This window comes from Triticum dicoccoides, chromosome 4A (assembly GCF_002162155.2).
Source record: "Triticum dicoccoides isolate Atlit2015 ecotype Zavitan chromosome 4A, WEW_v2.0, whole genome shotgun sequence".
Classification (NCBI taxonomy): domain Eukaryota; kingdom Viridiplantae; phylum Streptophyta; class Magnoliopsida; order Poales; family Poaceae; genus Triticum; species Triticum dicoccoides.
The window spans coordinates 27871568-27889250 of NC_041386.1; the positions used below are offsets into that span (position 1 = coordinate 27871568).

The 17683-nt window shown below is 44.0% G+C and overlaps 1 long non-coding RNA gene across 1 annotated transcript; it reads left to right on the forward strand.

The window, feature by feature from the left end:
* Window positions 1–14912: 14912 nt before the first annotated feature.
* Window positions 14913–15947, forward strand: LOC119288602. The gene is made up of 2 exons (XR_005141225.1): window positions 14913–15048; window positions 15369–15947. It is a non-coding gene; the product is annotated as an uncharacterized LOC119288602 (long non-coding RNA).
* Window positions 15948–17683: the final 1736 nt, after the last annotated feature.

Below are 17683 nucleotides of genomic sequence, written 5' to 3' on the forward strand. Positions count from 1 at the left end.
GCGGCGGCCGGCGGCGAGGCGCCGTCCTTGCGGCTGGCGGCGGCAGCGCAGGAGAGAGAGGGCTAAGGTTTTAGGGTTCCGGCTCCTCTGGGAGCCGGGCAATAGGATAGTCTTATTGCTTAATCCTCAAAATAGTCTTACAACTTGTATATATAACCATAATCTGAAAATAAACTAAGATAACTTAGGCCTTAAGCCTGCCCAATGGCCCCCCGGCGGCCATAAACCTGGCCGGTCATAACAGGATGGATGATGTAGAAGTGGTACGTATGGCCATGCACTTCCGTATGCCATCACTATTGTTATACGCAATGAAACATGATGAGCAATAAGTACAAGTGTTGGTGGACATATAGAGTATTACACATCATAAACATGGACATAGGACTGCTTGACAAGCAAGCAGCACATACAGTTGTCTACCAAAGCTACTAGATATATAGCATTGTTCAAACAGGACAAACTTATCCCCAATATCGTAGTTCGGAAGAAGATAATATAAATTATGCATAGCTGCTCATAATGTTATAACGCAGTCTCAATATCTTCTACGCACAAACGGCCACAAGACTTATCACCTCTTCTTGTTTCCTGCAATATGCTCGATAAGCTTAAAGTCTTGCTCATCAATTTTGGAAACTAAAAACTCTATGAAACTGCAGTCAAAAGATTCTTTAAAAAAACTGGAGTGAAGGCCAAATAATGTAGACTTGTCTATTTAGCTCGGGTGTGGTAATTAATATTTGTTTGTGGCATTGGCAAAAATAATTGTTATCTGTCTGAGGCAGAATTAATAACCATGGGCCAACAACTACGGTACAACACATACATCAACAGTTGTATGTGTTCAGAAAATACCAGGGAATTATTAATATCCATTTTGAGTGTGACCATGTTCAGAAAATACCCAGGGCACAGGCTCCAGCCCTGGCTCATTATCATTGTTCTGTTCAAAGTAAAAATGTAATGCAGCTGTAAGCAGGTTATCATCAAGGAACAAACTGAACCAGTAAACGTTCTGAAGAATGTAAGCTAGCTAATTGCAGCAATAGAGAAGCATACCGTGGCATCCTGGATTCGAGTAGTATCATTCATGTTCTGGATCGGCATCTCAGCAGCATGAAAATATTGTTCTGGATCAAACTGCAAACAAAGGGAATATGTAAATTTCAATATATATGGCAATTAAAACATGCTAACCGTGGGTTAATTACTGAAGTATGGCTATGATGTACAAACTGTTATTCTTATTTGGCTAGGATAGTAGCAATATCAAGATGCTAGAAGGCTACAAAATTAAGGTTGTATACTTCATTTGGTTCAATTAATCTAGGTCATACTCCCTCCGTTTCTAAATATAAGACCTTTTAGAGATTTCAATAAGGGCTACATACGGATGTATATAGACGTATTTTATAGTATTTTATAGTGTAGATTCACACATTTTGCTCTGTATGTAGTCCGCATTGGAATATCAAAAAAGGCTTATATTTAGGAATGGAGGGAGTATATACAATAGTAACACTTCAAGACTCAATCAATATCAGACAACTATGTCTAGGAAGTCAAATATAGTTAGGAGTGTAGGAATTCCAGAACAACTTATATATGAATTAATGCCTAGCTAGGCAGTTTAGGACTGCACCAAGTTGTGAATTGATATTTTCAAAAACGAAGATCGCATCCATTTGCAACCGGAACTAGGCAGGGAGTACTGTACATACCATGTCACTTTCCCAGAACATGCTGCTATCCATGGGGTAAGTGTTGTATGATAAATTCATCTGTTTTTCTGTTTTGGCAAGGGGGTGGTATCCAGAGCTCTGCAAATAAAGGGCAGTGGCCAGGATTACTTCATAAAGTTTCAATATATATGCTCACTACCATACAGTAAGCATAAAAATGAAGGGGGTCAAGCATGACTAGTGGGCATACAGTTACATACTGCACGGCATAAGTTTTCTTTACTGGAAAAGGGCATGCATTGCTGGTTTGGTCCTTGACCTAGCAAGATTTGTAGTGGAGTATTGCTTATGCATGGGGTTGAGGTATATAAATTAACAATATTTTCAGCAATCTTATAACATGGTATGAACATAATGCACAATATCTCATAAAACTGTAGGCTAGTCCTGCGTGCTAATAGCTTAATGCTCCATTCTCACTCGTATTGCATGTTTGTTTACCTCAGTACACCTACAACATCAAAATATTCGATGCCTTAGTTTTCAACATGATTTCTTAATTAAATATCCCCCATCTCTCAACTCCACAAGCCGTAAGCATGTAAGAACCAAAACTGACTTACTAAGACATCTTTATCACGTAATACTAGATAATACAGCTTAGAGTTCTCACATTTAGGCAAAGATAGTGGTTACAAAAGAAATTCAACTCTAGGGGTAACTTGTTCTAGTTTGTGAACGGAAAATTTAATTACCTCACTGTTGGGAGCTAGATTAGTGGTGTAACCAAACTGTGAATTATACATGGATCCAGCAGTGTTGCGAGCTGCAAACAGGGTAATTGAAGTAAATAATTATCCAGTTTAAGACAATATAATTTAATATGCCCAAACACAGGGTATTGAAACTATTATATATAGCACAACTACTGCCAAAATGTATAGCCCAAATTAATTCACGATAGAGCAAAGCAAAAGATACCAATAGTTGTATATCATGACTAACCACCTCTCATGGGTTGATCGCTTAATTATGGTCATTATCATTCTGTAGTGATTAAGCTTGATAATGACATATAAACACATACACACATGCACACATATATATGGATCGATTTTGCTTAGATTCTAATGTCTTTCTATTATTAAGATGTCTGGACTCTTGATCAACTTACTATTGTGTTAACAAATATTATGTTGGATAAATGTGGATAGCAGATAAGTATCAGTTGTGAAGTACCCCCTCCGTATCAAAATATAAGACGTTTTTGTAGGGTAGTTTAGCCTACAAAAACGTCTTATATTTTGGTACAGAGGTAGTATTTTATATTGTGTACAAATGTGAAACGTCCTAGTACAAATAATAGTTATAATAATACAAGAATACAACAACAAAAAGACTTTAGTCCCAAACAGTAAGAGAATCTAAAAGAATTATACGGGATTGGCCTTTTTTTCATATTGCATGATTAGGTAATATAGACCAAATCAGCACTTTTGTGTGCCAGAAAGATTAGTATCTAGAGTTCTAGACTAATGAGTTTTTACCATATTAACTTTATCAAATATTGTATATATCCCAGATAATGTGAGCCATGAGGGTTTTAATTTGTCTGCAGAAATTAACTGTACCAGTACAGAAATACTAAGTACTAAAATCAAATTACAGATCAATCTACCACTTTTTTTCAAATTGGATGAATAAGGTAAAGACATATGTATATAAAATGAGGGATTTCTATGTACCTAGATCGAAGGCATAATTATTCCAATAAACATATAGTTGGTGCCTAATTCAGTGAAACTGTTAATTATGATTTACTGATACCTGGATAAATTGATGGTGCCAAAGGTTGCACCGTCGGCAGGTTTGTTAGGTTAGGAAACCATCCCTGAAAGAAGAGAGTAGATTCAGCATTGACTATGCTTGCAATCTTATTCAGCGGTGTTCCGAATTAAATTAAGAATCATAGTAATGCTGTTCGCCTCATTTCTAGCAAAACAAAGTGGAATCAACTTAGAAGTATAATAAGTAGGTATGTATATATGTAGTCAAACATACAGGTTACCCAATAAACTGAACTATGGTCAGGGGCAACTTGTACTGGCATGAAAGGACCATTACCTCACTGTTAAAAGCTAGAGTTGAATTAGCATTTGCATCATTCATCACCCCGGCAGCATTGTAGGGATCTGCAAACAAAGTTATAAAGCATGTAAATTTTGTGCCAGTGCAAGACCATGCAATTTAATATGCCACAATGCAAAGAGATAGAGCTACCTTATGACTGATAAACTGTTTAGTTCAAGGTTTAAAAAAACTGTTTAGTTCAATATCATTCTGCAGTGAACGACTTACATTCAATCATGTATTAAGATAGTAAATGTCTCTACTATACATTATTAAATTTATCAAATATTATATATATTGTGGATAATATCAGCCATGTGGTTTAAAAATTGTCTGCAGCAATTAAATGTAACAGTACAGAAATACTAGATATATAAAAGCAGGGATTTCTATGTACCTAGATCGAAGATCATTATATTCCAATATGCATACAATTGGTGCCTATTTCAGTAAACTATCAATTCTAATTTATGGATACCTGGACAAATTGATGGCCCCAAAGGTTGCACCGTCGGAAGGTTTGTTTGGTTTCCTTCCAGAAACCACCCCTGAAAGAAGAGAGTAGATTCGACGTTGACTATGCATGCAGTTTTATTCAGCGGTGTTTTGTACTACATCTGTGTATAATCCTCCCTCCATTTTTATATACAAGGCCACAAACTCAAATTAGAGGTATCAATGTAAAATTTAATGTCTTCTTTGCAATTCAGCTTTCTTTTCGTATAATGGGGTCATTAATACCCCACATGCATGCAAGAAAACTGAGTGGAGAAGTAGCTGACTGTCATTATGACTGCATGCATGCAACTATTAAACAGGTTGCTAGTACGAGAAAATATCATTAATTTTGCCTCGATTACTGTTAGTGGCCTTGTATAGATACAAAACGTATATTTCATAGTGGCCTTGTATATAAAAATGGAGGGAGTCTTACAAGTTACACATGAAAAAGAACTATAGGCAGGAGTAACTTCCACTAGTGTCAGTGTGGAAGGACCAGTTACCTCACTGTTAGAAGCTGGATTAGTGGTGGAATAAGGATGTAGATCATTCATCAACCCAGCAACATTGTAGGGACCTGCAAACAAGGTTATAAACCATGTAAATGTTTTGCCAGTGTTAGACCATACAATTTAATATGCCACAATGCAGAGAACTGGAGATATGTATATAGACCAGATCAGATTAAATTCCACGATGCAGGAGACGGATAGATAAAAAAAATATGGCTATCTTATGACTGATAAAGCGCTTAGTTCAAGATCATTCTGCAGTCAACGATTTATGTTCAATCATGTACTCCCTCCGTTCCTAAATATAAGTCTTCTTAGAGATTCCAATATGGACTGCACATGGATGTATATAGAATTATAGACATAGTTTAGAGTGTAGATTCATTCGTTTTGCTCTGTATGTAGTTCATATTGAAATCTCTAAAAAGACTTATATTTAGGAATGGAGGGAGTATTAAGATAGTAATGTCTCTACTATAACTTATTAACTTTATCAAATATTATATATATTGTGGATAGTGTCAATCATGGGATTTTAAATTTGTCTGCAGCAATTAAGTATACCAGTACAGAAATACCAGTAGATATATAAAGTCAGGACTTTCTATGTACCTAGATCGAAGATCATTACTTATAAACATACAGTTAGTGCCTATTTCAGTTAAACTGTCAAATACAGTATGATTTAATACCTGTATGTGGTGGTAGCAAAGGTTGCACCATCTGCAGGTTTGCTTGATTTCCTGCTAGAGGCCATCCGTGAAAGAAGAGTGTACATTCAACACTGACTATGCATGCAATCTCATTTCAGCAGTGTTTTGAATTAAATTATGAATCATAGTAATGTTGTTAAGCTCAGTTCTAGCAAACAAAACAGAGTGGAATTAATTGAGTTTTTCTTTTTGAAAAGTAGAGAAGATACGTACCTCACGAACATACTCCCTCAGATCGTGAATAACATGCTTATGGTTTGCTGGATGTAGCACGCAGATAGCAACCCGAGGCTGATAAAACAAACACGAAAGCATTAGTGGATTTTAGTGGATTGGCGTAAAAAGAAAGCCGCATTGCTGAATTAGTTTTATGAAAATTAAGTTTACACAATTTGAATGAAAATTGGCCAAAAGACACAGTGTTTTGAGCAGATTTATAACAGGGGACAGGCATGTGGAGAAAATTAATAACTGCGTCAGAAACAAAGTCCGCGCGGAGGCGAATTTTGCCAAAGGGTCGCATCTTCCGGAGTCTGAAAACCGCCGCATTTCGCTGTATCCACAGGTGCCAGAAGCAGCGCAGCAGGAGGGTAGGAGCCGTGGCGACGGGAAGCTGCGGGGGCGGCTTGACAAGGTGAAGATCAGCCAACCGCCGACCAGAACGAGCGGGCGACGGGAGGACAACCGAAGATGAGTAGGTGATTCGCCGGCGCCGGCGTCTCGACGGGCAGGACGTCGCACGTCAGGATCCGCGACTTGCGCATCAGTCAGCAGAAGAACCGCACGACCGAAGGCGCAGCATTCGGCCGGCGATGAGGGGTTTGGGGGTGGTTGGTGGAAGATTTTTTTTATTTCTTATTTTCTGAGGGGGCGGTGGAAAATTTTGGTGGCGGCGGTGACAACGACCCTGCCGCGAGGCGTGGACTGGTTGGGCCTGGGCTCTGATGGCTGGGCTATGGTGCGCACTTTGAGCACATGAACTTTAAGCAGTGGTAGTGGCAGTCCGAAAACAGTTTTTCTCAACAACAAAAAAAATAGTAGCATAGGAGTATGAAAGCACAAAGCAGAGAGGATAGTGAAATTTGATCTTCGTCAAAGTAGAGAGGATAGTGAAATTTGACGTGAACAGTGGAGCAGGCGAGTTACCTGGAGCTCCCTTTTGAGGCGGAACTCCAAGGCCGTGAATCCGCCGCTGGAGCCGTCCTTTTTGAGGTAGACTTTGCTGAGGACTACACCATCTCCTATGGTTTTTCTAGCACCAGTGCTCCTCCACCAACCACCCCCCAAAGCCCCACGTCTAATGGTGTCGCCCTCCTGCGTGGCGACGAGCGTGAAGAACACCCGGGCTCCCTCCGTCGCAGCATGTGCATGCCTGTGCCACGGCTCGTTCAGAAGACCGCCTGCATGCATAGCCCGCCCAAGAGATATGCATGTGAGATGAGAGCGACCCGCAAATCAGGCGTTATATAGAGTTTATAAGTTTTCTTACTTCGCTCTTGCCAGGCGGGGAGTTCGTGGTACATGCGCGCCCAGGGGATCACTCCTCGGCCGAGGAAGCAGTCCAGGAAGTCTGCGAGCGCTCCGACGAGCGTGTCGTGGACAGCGCGGCCGCCGCGCGGGAACCCAATGATGGACGCTGCCACCCTCTCTATCTCAGCAAACACGGCCGGCAAGGGGTCGATGTCGACGGCGGTGTCGTGGTGCCTCGCCATCTCAACCTCTCTCAGCTCCCGCAGAGTCTACGTAGCCGGCTAGCTCATGGGCGGGCATATATAGGCATGGAGGGTCGGAGCCTCGGAGGTGACCGGAGAGGCGCATGCATGCGTATGAGACAAGGCGTCCGACGCCGGGGCGGAGGAGGAGGCTGTACTGTACGTAAAGACAGAGAGGCAGCACGAGGGAGGAGGGGAGAGCGAGGAAACAGTACAAGACTTGAATCCATCGAGCTCGATCGATCGTCTTGCAACTGATCAATGGATATGGGCATGTGAGGACAAGGACGACGGAGAGAGAAAGTGGGACCTGGCGGGGGCGGACTGACACATCATCGGAGATCATTTTTCTGCCCCGTGTTGTTGATCGCGGGTATGCCTCTCCTCTCTCCGTCGTCTTCTATGCATGGCAGGGAACGGTGCAAAGGTGGCATGCTGACTTCACTTGCCCGCCCGCGAACTTCAGGATCCCCTTCCGACCGGGAAAATCTGCCGGACAGGATGCAATGCATGGCACCGCTCGCACCCAGAAGCCAGTATACGGCCGGCCGTTGCGTATGTGCAATGACTGACTACGTACGTGTGTGTTCCGGTATGCATGAGAGCATGACGTATGGCATGGCCGCGCATGTGTTTGCATGCAACGTGCGCGTGGTGACCAGCATGCATCCATCTTCAAGTGATGTCCATCAGTTCATCACGTCACCTTGCATGCATGGTCTGGTGGCGAGATTGCGTACGATTCAGCGTCAGGCTAGCTATGTCGGTCTTCCGGGCCGGTCCACCCCCTAGCTCTTCTCTCATGGGGCTGGGACTGGGAGTATGAATACCGTAGGCAGCTAGGAGTATCTCATCTCATTCTCATGGTGCATGTCTGCAACACCTCAGCTAGAATGTGTGTGTGTGCGCGCGCGCGTGTGCGTGTGCCGGTGTGCGTGCCCTCATGTCCGGCTCGCTGCCGCACCAATTTCAGTCAGAAAAGGCACTACTCCTGCCATGCCCGAGGGTGTGCGTGGCCGAGAAGAGAGTAGTATACAAGACGGTGCATGCATGCATCATGCATGTGTCTTTTTCTGACTAATGAAAGGCATAATTGCTCCCAGCAACCTGATGTAAATACACTTGTTGCATCTCATGCCACAAGCAAGTACGCTCGTCTTAACAAGAGTCATCAGGCTGGAATTTCATTCAAAATATTGTCATGTGATTAGCACTCAAATGGTACATATGTTTTTAATGTGATTTGGTGGAGTCTTATGGACAACCTCTGTTTGTGATGGTATCTATAACTTTAGTAATGGGTGTGGCTAGGTCTCAGTCTACTAAGATTTAACCAAATCTCAGCCAAGTGACATAACATGTACTCCCTCCGTAAAAAAATATAAGAGCGTTTAGATCATTACTTTAGTGATCGAAACACTCTTATATTATTTATTTTTTACAAAGGAAGTAAGAAATAAAAAAAAATACACGGATCCAGTGTAAGATCTCACGATGAGATTTAGCAAGACTGTTTAGTAATTCGTTTTCATCCATTGTGAAAACGAGTTTCATTCTTAGCTAGTTAAGCACCTTCAACCTGTATTGAAGCTTATAGGTGCTACTAAAACAATTAGCTAAATAGGGCTCGGACAATAGTTACCTTACCAATTACTTCCTTAGGCCCTGTACAATGCAAGGTGCTTGGGGTAGGTGTTTAAAAAAATAAACCAGTTTTTCTTTAAGCACCGACATTTATTTGTAGAGCATAGACGGTTAATTAAACGTCCGCCCTGTAGAAATAAGCACCGATGCTTAAGAAGAACTCGGTTTATTTGACAAAGCGTCTCCCTAAGCACCTTTCATTGTACAAGGCCTTAAGGTCTGAAGTAAGAATCCCGCAAAAAAAAAAAGGTCTGAAGTAAGAGCTAGCTCCTTGTAAAAGGACATAACTTCTCCTGCCAGTTTGCAAACGACAGCAACAGTACTACTCACTCATGTATGTGCTGATGCTAGCGCTTGCCGGTCCAGTCAGTTTTGACACACACATAACATCATTTTGAAACCACTTATGAGTCGTGAGCACACAATTTTGAAGATGGTAGACAGACTTTTTTATGTTGCGAACACACACTTTATACTGTACTACTCCCTCCGCTCAATAATGTAACACACTTTTTGACACAAGTAGATAGCAAGGCTTGACATTACTCCCTCTGAAAGATACTACTAAGCATAAGTTATCTGAAGTCTCGTTCTTCACTTACCAAGAGATTGGTTGGTGGCAGTACGAACAAATCTGCAGTAGGATTTTGACAAGAGAAAGAAAATATAACTGCATAAGAGACCGAGAGTGCCCATTAATTACACGTGAACTTAACCTGCCTGCATTTCCAGTTCGCTGGCAATGTGCAGAACGTGTAGTGGCCCGTGAACAAAGCGGGAGACTACGGTAGCAATGGGAGAGGAGGTGCACCGGGTGGGCAGTAGGAGCTGCACCCACTGCGACGCGCTAGAAATAGGAGTCCTACACCGAGCTTCCGAGAAACCCAGAGTTTTTTTTTTTTTGAGGTTTTTTTAGCTGATTGCACTGAGAGGGCCAGTCCAAATATCATGGGCCCACACACAAAGCCTTGAGAAACGACAAAAGATGACGCCGTTAACTGCGCCGGCAGGACGACGAAGGTCACACGGTAAAAAATCATGCGGTTGCGGTTGCGGTTGCGAATCGTTCATAACGCCGACCAAAACGCAGCGGATCCACACCCAATGATTTGCTGAGGTGACACGATTTTCGCTCCTGTGTGAAGTGTGATGCTCTGAACATAGACCGTATGCCAATATCACTGTATGTCATGTCGCGCCGAATGTTCAGTCTTCATGCTTTTGTGAAACTGAATTTTGTAGTACTGTCGCGCCGAAGGTTCGGTCTTCATGCTTTTGTGAAACTGAATTTTGTAGTACTGTCGTGCCAAAGGTTCAGTCTACAAGACGGATCAATAACAAATAGTTAGAGATTGGAGTACATGATACATCCGCATCCGCAAATCCGTCATTTGTTTGACGCGCCCGGACGCGCCCGCGGACATTAACCTTCACGTCTCAAATTTTCCTTCTCACAATTGGACACCTCGATTAACATACTTCAAATCCATACAAACTCATGCAACTATGTAAACGACGCATTACACATATCGTCCGGCTACTACATCAAGACATTGCCATCGGACTACCAAAAAATGCATGTTTAATCTACATGCTAGCTATGAAGAAGCTCATCCACGGCTGCCCTTGCCCTTCCCGGCTTCCTTGTCGTCCTGCTCGCGGAAGTAGCGGTCAAAGACGCGGTATTGATCGAGCCAGATCTGCTCATCGCCGGAGCTACCCGACCTGCCGTTGTCCTCCTTCTTCTTCTGGGGGGCAGTCCGGCCATGGCACGAATCACCCAATTCCGCTCTCGGACAAGGGCACGCGCGTTCCTCCGTTGCCGCTTTTTTAGAATGTGTGCGCGGATGGCTTCCTCCTCTACGGCAGCTCGCGCCGCCGCATCAGTCGCCGCCACATCAGCCGCCTCCGCCGCCACCATCTCGGCAACTAGTCCGGCCTCGGCGACCCTCATCCTATCCTTCCCATGGCAGGCACACCGGTCCTAGTAGGACTCATACTCCGGCGGACCGGTGATGGGGAAAGGGATATTGGAAGGCTCCCGAGAGGACCGCGATGATCCAGCTTCAGAGGATCCGAGCGCCCGATGCGTCGATGCAATGGACTTGCGCTGGACAGATCCCGCCTCGGTCGGTTGATGTCCTCCTAGGAGCACTAGAGTGCAATGCAGACGACAATTGCCTCCTCCAGACCACACAGACGACCCCCCACCCCCCCACCCCCCAGTCGACGATCTGTACTGGTCGTCAGGATCCACTCCCCACCATGCAGGAAAGGCCGGAGATCATCGGAAGGGAGCTTGGGTGGCGGAGGGGAGTGGAGTGAAGTGGCTAGGGTTTCATCCGGGGAGCGGATCAAAAGGAACCGGGTGGGCCAGCGTGGGGCGGGTCCGATATGGTGGACGCGCTCTGGTCTCCCCGTATCCGTCTCATATTTGGGCTAAATATGAGGTTGTCGATCAGCCCGAGCGTTTGAGGCGCGCGGTTGAATGTGGTTTTTTTTTTGCTGGTTACTGAACGGGCCGTCCGCCCGGGCGTATGTGAGGGGTTTGAGGCACGGACCGTAGATGTTCTGATTCCCTGCAAATGAAGTAAAGCATCAACATATATACCACCCCTCTTTTAGGCATAGTTTCTTCTTCATCGTTTTCTTTTCTTTTAGGAGTAAGACACGCATTACATTTGCATTGTCACACCTTCCTTACAAGCAATATTCCATAATTGGCTAGGCACATTTCCGAGTGTGATATGATTTCCAAACATTCTTGGATGTGCTACTAGTGTGTCTCACTGGACTACCAGTTTTAAAAAGGTGACCAAAAGCTATAACTTTTCTTCTAATTTTGTTCAAAGAAAACTACCGAAAACGATTGATGACCGCTTTAGACGATGTAAACACGCTTATGACAAGCAGGACCCACCCATCAGGGCTGACGTGGCAAGAAAGTCAATGCTCATTTATTTTGACCGCTAAATTGATCGTTATTATAGGCAGGTCTCACACGTCAGCATCAACCTTCTTCCTTCTCCCCTCTATATCTATTTGGCATTTCAACAAACACCTCATGTGCATCAATGAGCACCACTGCATCGCCACCGGTGATGAGCTCTCCGTCCACCAAGAACACCAAGGAGTTGGGCCTGTTGGCCATGGCTGACCATGAGCTGCTCCGAGAGCTCATCCAGAAAGTCATGAACAAGAAGGTCCACCTCGTCTTCCCGCCCAACAAGAACGAGCACTTCGCGCATCCTAAATCAGCAGTTAAACCTCCCATGGTTATGCGCTGGCGATTTTAACGAGATCATGTATAATCATGAGAAGAAAGGGGGGCCAGCTAGAGCACAAAGCCAAATGGAGAATTTTAGAGCAGCTCTAGCAGACTGTGGATTGACAGATTTGGGCTATGTGGGGGACAAATACACATGGCGCAATCAGAGTTGGGATGTTAAACGCTTTGTTAAAGAAAGATTGGATAGAGCAGTGGGGACGAAGAGCTGGTGCACAAGATTCCCTTACTTCAAAGTTTAAAATGGGGACCCATACCACTCAGATCACAGACCAGTAACCATCCAAATAGAAGAATCTGAGAGTTCACATATGCCCAGGAGAAGGATTCGCAGCTTCAGGTTTGAAGCTAGATGGTTACAAGAAGAGGAATGTGAGTTTGTGGTTAATAATGCTTGGGCTAAAGCTAGCATACAAGGGGAACATAATACCCAGGGGATGTTACGCATGGTAGCAAGAGAGTTAAAGGACTGGGATGCTAATGTTTTAGGCGATCTCCAAAAGCGTATTAAAACCCTTAAGAAAGAACTGGAGGAGGTACGTAGAGGGGACATCAACCAAGAAGGAGTCAGCAGAGAGCACTTATTAATGGAGAAGCTAGACCGTTTGGAACAGCAGCAAGATACGCATTGGAAACAACGAGCCTATATTAAATGGTTGCAAGATGGTGACAAGAACACATCCTTCTTTCATGCTTTTGCCTCCGAAAGAAAGAAAAGGAATACCATTAAGAAACTTAAAAGGGAGGGTGGTAGTTGGGTGGAGGGGCAGGAACATTTGAAAGAGCATATTGCAAACTACTTTTCAAATATATTCTCCTCCACGATGACAGGAGATAATGGGGAAATTATGCGAGTGGTGCAGCCAAAGGTGATGCCAGAGATGAATGACATGCTATGTGCTGAATATACAGAAGAGGAGGTGAAAAGAGCCTTAGATAGCATCGGTGACTTAAAAGCTCCAGGACCTGATGGTATGCCAGCCATTTTCTTTAAAAGGTTTTGGAAAACAGTGGGGAACCAGATCACTAAAGAAGTTCTGCATATATTGAGAGGAGGAGATATGCCTGAAGGATGGAATGATACCCTAATAGTGCTTATTCCGAAGAACACCAAGCCAATGAGCTTAAAGGATCTAAGACCTATAAGTTTGTGCAATGTGGTATATAAGGTGGTCTCTAAGGCAATCACAAATAGACTCAAGGAAATTCTCCCCCACATTGTCTCCCCTAATCAGAGTGCCTTTGTACCCGGAAGACTAATTTCAGATAATATTCTATTGTCATATGAACTAACACATTTCCTACAAAGGAAAAGAAGGGGTCCCGTTGGCTATGCGGCCATCAAACTGGACATGAGCAAAGCTTACGACCGCGTTGAATGGAAATTTTTAGAAGATATGATGAAAAATTGGGTTTTGATAGGAATTGGATCAGACTGATAATCAAGTGTGTCTCAACTGTCAAGTACCAAATCAAGGTGAACCAAGATACAACTGATATGATTACACCCCAAAGAGGACTGCACCAAGGAGATCCACTTTCCCCTTATTTGTTCGTCATCTGTGCTGAGGGGTTCTCCTCTATGTTATATGAAGCTGAGATGAGGAGATCACTAAAAGGAATCAAGGTATGTAGGGGAGCCCCTAGTGTAAGCCATCTATTCTTTGCGGATGATTCATTACTTCTAATGGAGGCCAATGCTGAAAGTGCTCAGGAAATTAATAGAATTCTAAATCTTTATGAAGCTGCTTCAGGACAAGTGATTAATAAAGATAAATCCTCAATACTATTCAGTGCAAACACAAGGCAAGGGTTGAAGGAAAAAATGAAAAGCATTCTGCAAGTTACCTCTCAAGGTCTATTCCCAAGATATCTTGGTGTTCCATCCTATGTGGGTAAGGCCAAAGCAAGAACCTTTGAGTATGTAAAAGAGAGGGTGTGGAAAAAGATCCAAGGATGGAAGGAAAAACTCCTATCGAAAGGTGGAAAAGAAATCCTCATTAAAGCGGTAGCACAAGCAATCCCGGTGTATTCCATGGCTTGCTTTGATCTAACCAAGACCCTATGTGAAGAGTTGAGCAATATGATAAATAGATACTGGTGGAGCCAAGTGGATAAAGAGAATAAAATACATTGGGCTAGCTGGGAGAAGATGACGAAGACGAAGAAAACAGGAGGCTTGGGATTTAGGGATCTCCATGCCTTCAATCTGGCCATGCTTGCAAGGCAAGCATGGAGGCTCATTCAAAACCCAGCTTCCTTATGTGCGCAGGTCCTGTCAGCAAGATACTATTCAGATGGCTCGGTTCTTCAAGCCAGGCCTAGAAGCGGCATATCCTACACATGGCGCAGTATACTAAAAGGAGTAGATCTGCTCAAGAAAGGGATCATATGGAGAGTAGGCAGTGGTAGCAACATCAATATTTGGTCTGATCCCTGGATTCCAAGAGGAAGTACTAGGAGAGTCATCACACAGAGGGGTGGAAATGTTGTAACTAAAGTAAATGATTTGATTGATCCTACCACAAACAATTGGGATGAAGACTTAGTTAGACAAACCTTTCTCCCTGAAGATGCAAATATTATTCTACAAATCCCAATTCATACACATGAAGATGATTGCATAGCATGGCATTATGATAAAAAAAGGTATATTTTCGGTGAAATCAGCTTATAGAGTTGCTGTAGACACCACGGCTCGTGAATCTATTTCAGGACTAACTTCTTCCTCAAGTACAGATGAAGATACATGTGGTTTTAATTGGCCAAAGTTGTGGTCGCTTCCCCTCCCCAACAAGGTTCTTCACTTCTTATGGCGCATGTCCACAAATACCTTACCACTGCGCATGAAGCTCCAGCAAAGAGGTATGCAAGTTGACACCCGTTGTCCAATCTGTTTTCGGTTGGATGAGGATGGTGGCCATTGTTTCATTAAGTGTAAGAGGGTAAAGGATGTGTGGAGGAAAGCTCAGTTGGAGCATGTCAGATTACAAATTCTAGATTGTACTGATGCACTGAGCTGTATGGAGAAAATATTGAACCTCAATGAAGAAGAAAAAATTAAATCATGCCTGCTTCTCTGGCGTTGGTGGCATGAGAGGAATAGAGCAAATGCAGGAAATGAAATTAAACCTTCTGATGAAATATGTCATTCTATTAACTATCTTTTTATGCAATTTTCTAAGGTAAGGCAAGAAGGGAGAATACAAGAGCAACAACAAAAAGAAAGATGGTCCAGACCTCCACCGAAGATCTTGAAAATCAACACTGGCGGCGCCTACCTGAAGGAATCAAATTCTGGAGGTTGGGGCTTTGTTATCAGGAACGATTGTGGTATGGTAATAGCAGCTGGTGCAGGAAATTTGGGGCAAGTTTCGAATGCGCTCCATTCGGAGGCAATGGCAATGTTGCATGCCATAAACGCAGCTATTCAGATGGGTTGTCACTGTGTCATAATGGAGACTGACTCTGTGCAACTTCAGTCAGCAGTGAACAATGAAGACTATGATCTCTCTACATTAGGAGCTATTTTCAAAGATATTAAATTTAAGCTGAGAGTAAGCTTCAATCATGTAACTGTTGTGTCTTGTCCTAGAACTTGTAATGTAGTGGCACACTGTTTAGCAGCGTATGGTACTAAACTAGGAGCTGGCATAAGTGAGATTTGGCTTGATGAGTGTCCAGACTTTGTAAATGACGCTGTTGCTGGCGACTTGTCCAGCATTGGTTCTTAATGGAATGTTTCGTGTTCTCTTTCAAAAAAAGAACGAGCACTTCGGTGCCAGCGCGAGCATCGAGAAGGAGGACCCTCGCTTGTTGATGCCGCCGCAGTCCAGGGGCTTCTCACTGACCTACAGAGGTCGGCGTCGTCGTCAGCATGGCGACCATGGAGCGACCGACCACCACCATCAGTAGTCGGGTCTTGGCTGGAACAGGAGCGTCGCGGCCACGTTAGCGGGGAACCAGTGGCAGCTGGGTTTTGGCTGGAGCTGGAACAGCGGCAGCCTCACTGGGGGTTGGAGGGACGGGTTCTTGTTGGATCCTGGTTGTCGTCACCTCACTGGCCGAATCGAGCGACAGTGCGGTGTCAGGAGGAGAGGCAGAGATGTAGAGGGGCGGCAGTTGACTTCGTCAGATTGATTTTTTAACTGAAATCCACTGCCTGCCATGCTGGAGAAGGCCGAAGATCGCCGGATAAAGCTTGGGTGGCGGATGGGAGTGGATTGAAGTGGCTAGGGTTTGGTCTGGGGAGCGGATGAAGAGGAATATATGTGGGGTCCGGTGGGCCAGTGTGTGCTGGGTCCAACATGGCGGACACGTCCGGACGCGCCCAGGCGCCCCATATCCATCCCAAATTTAGGCTGGATATGAGAGGTGCCGGTCAGTCTGGACGTTTGAGACCCGTTTGAGGCACATGTCTGAGTCGGTTTTTTTATGACCGGCCACAGACCGAGTCGTATGAAGCGGGTTTGGAGCGCCCGGCTATAGATGCTCTAATAGCTTTGATATGCTAAGCCCTTTGTCTTTTACCAACGTTGCACAGACGGTCTCAACCATCACCCGACCCGTTCCACATTCTTTTAGGCATAGTTTTTCGTGCGGGGAAGGGGTAGTGCATATGGAATTATATAGACTTTAAATTGTATTTTTGAGAATAAATTGTAAAAATAAATCATCATATTTTGGAGACCCTAATTCAGAAAACCTCCACCTTCTGTTCTTTTTCAAAAATCACCACCATTATACTAAGAGTTGTTTTCAGAAAACTCTTTTTTTTCTAGGGTACCCCAATGACATACCATATTTTTATAGAAGAGAGTATAATTACAAGAAGTCAAGCCGGGATGTGTGCATCCTGAATGACATTACCCCACACCAACACCAACTAAACTAAAAAGGTCACTCTCACAGAAAGATCTAAACCTCCAACACCCAAGCCAGCAAGCCTCCAATCTCTGACCTCCAAAAGCACCTGCTCCGCAACTAGTGGTGGGGATCTCTGATCGTGCACTTTGTTGAACACCCTTGCATTCCTTTGCTTCCACAATGACCAAGCTGTCCCGGTCACAAGAGAATCAAAACAACGTCGGGTTCTACCCGAGAAGCTTCTTCTTGAAGCAAGCCACCAGTTTGTGAACGTGTCCGTCGGGGCGAGAGGCTAGATGTTAATCCGAAGGGCCTCGAAGCAATGGTGCCAAACCTCTCTCGTGTAGGTGCATTGGGTGAGGGTGTGTTCAACGCTATCTTCATCCTGCAAACAAGTATAGCAATGCGAGTGTTCATCTTGCAGCTCATACCTCACACACCTGTCTGAGGTCCACCGTCTGTATTAAGCACTGAGCCAAGCAAAGATTTTGCATCTCAGAGGCGCCCAGCTCCTTCAAATGCACCTATACGTCGGTGATCTGGTCAAACCCAAGCAAAGCCATGAATAGATTGATTTCGCCGTGTAGCTCCCGGTCACATCCGCTGGCCATAGAAACTGATCATGTTGATGTGC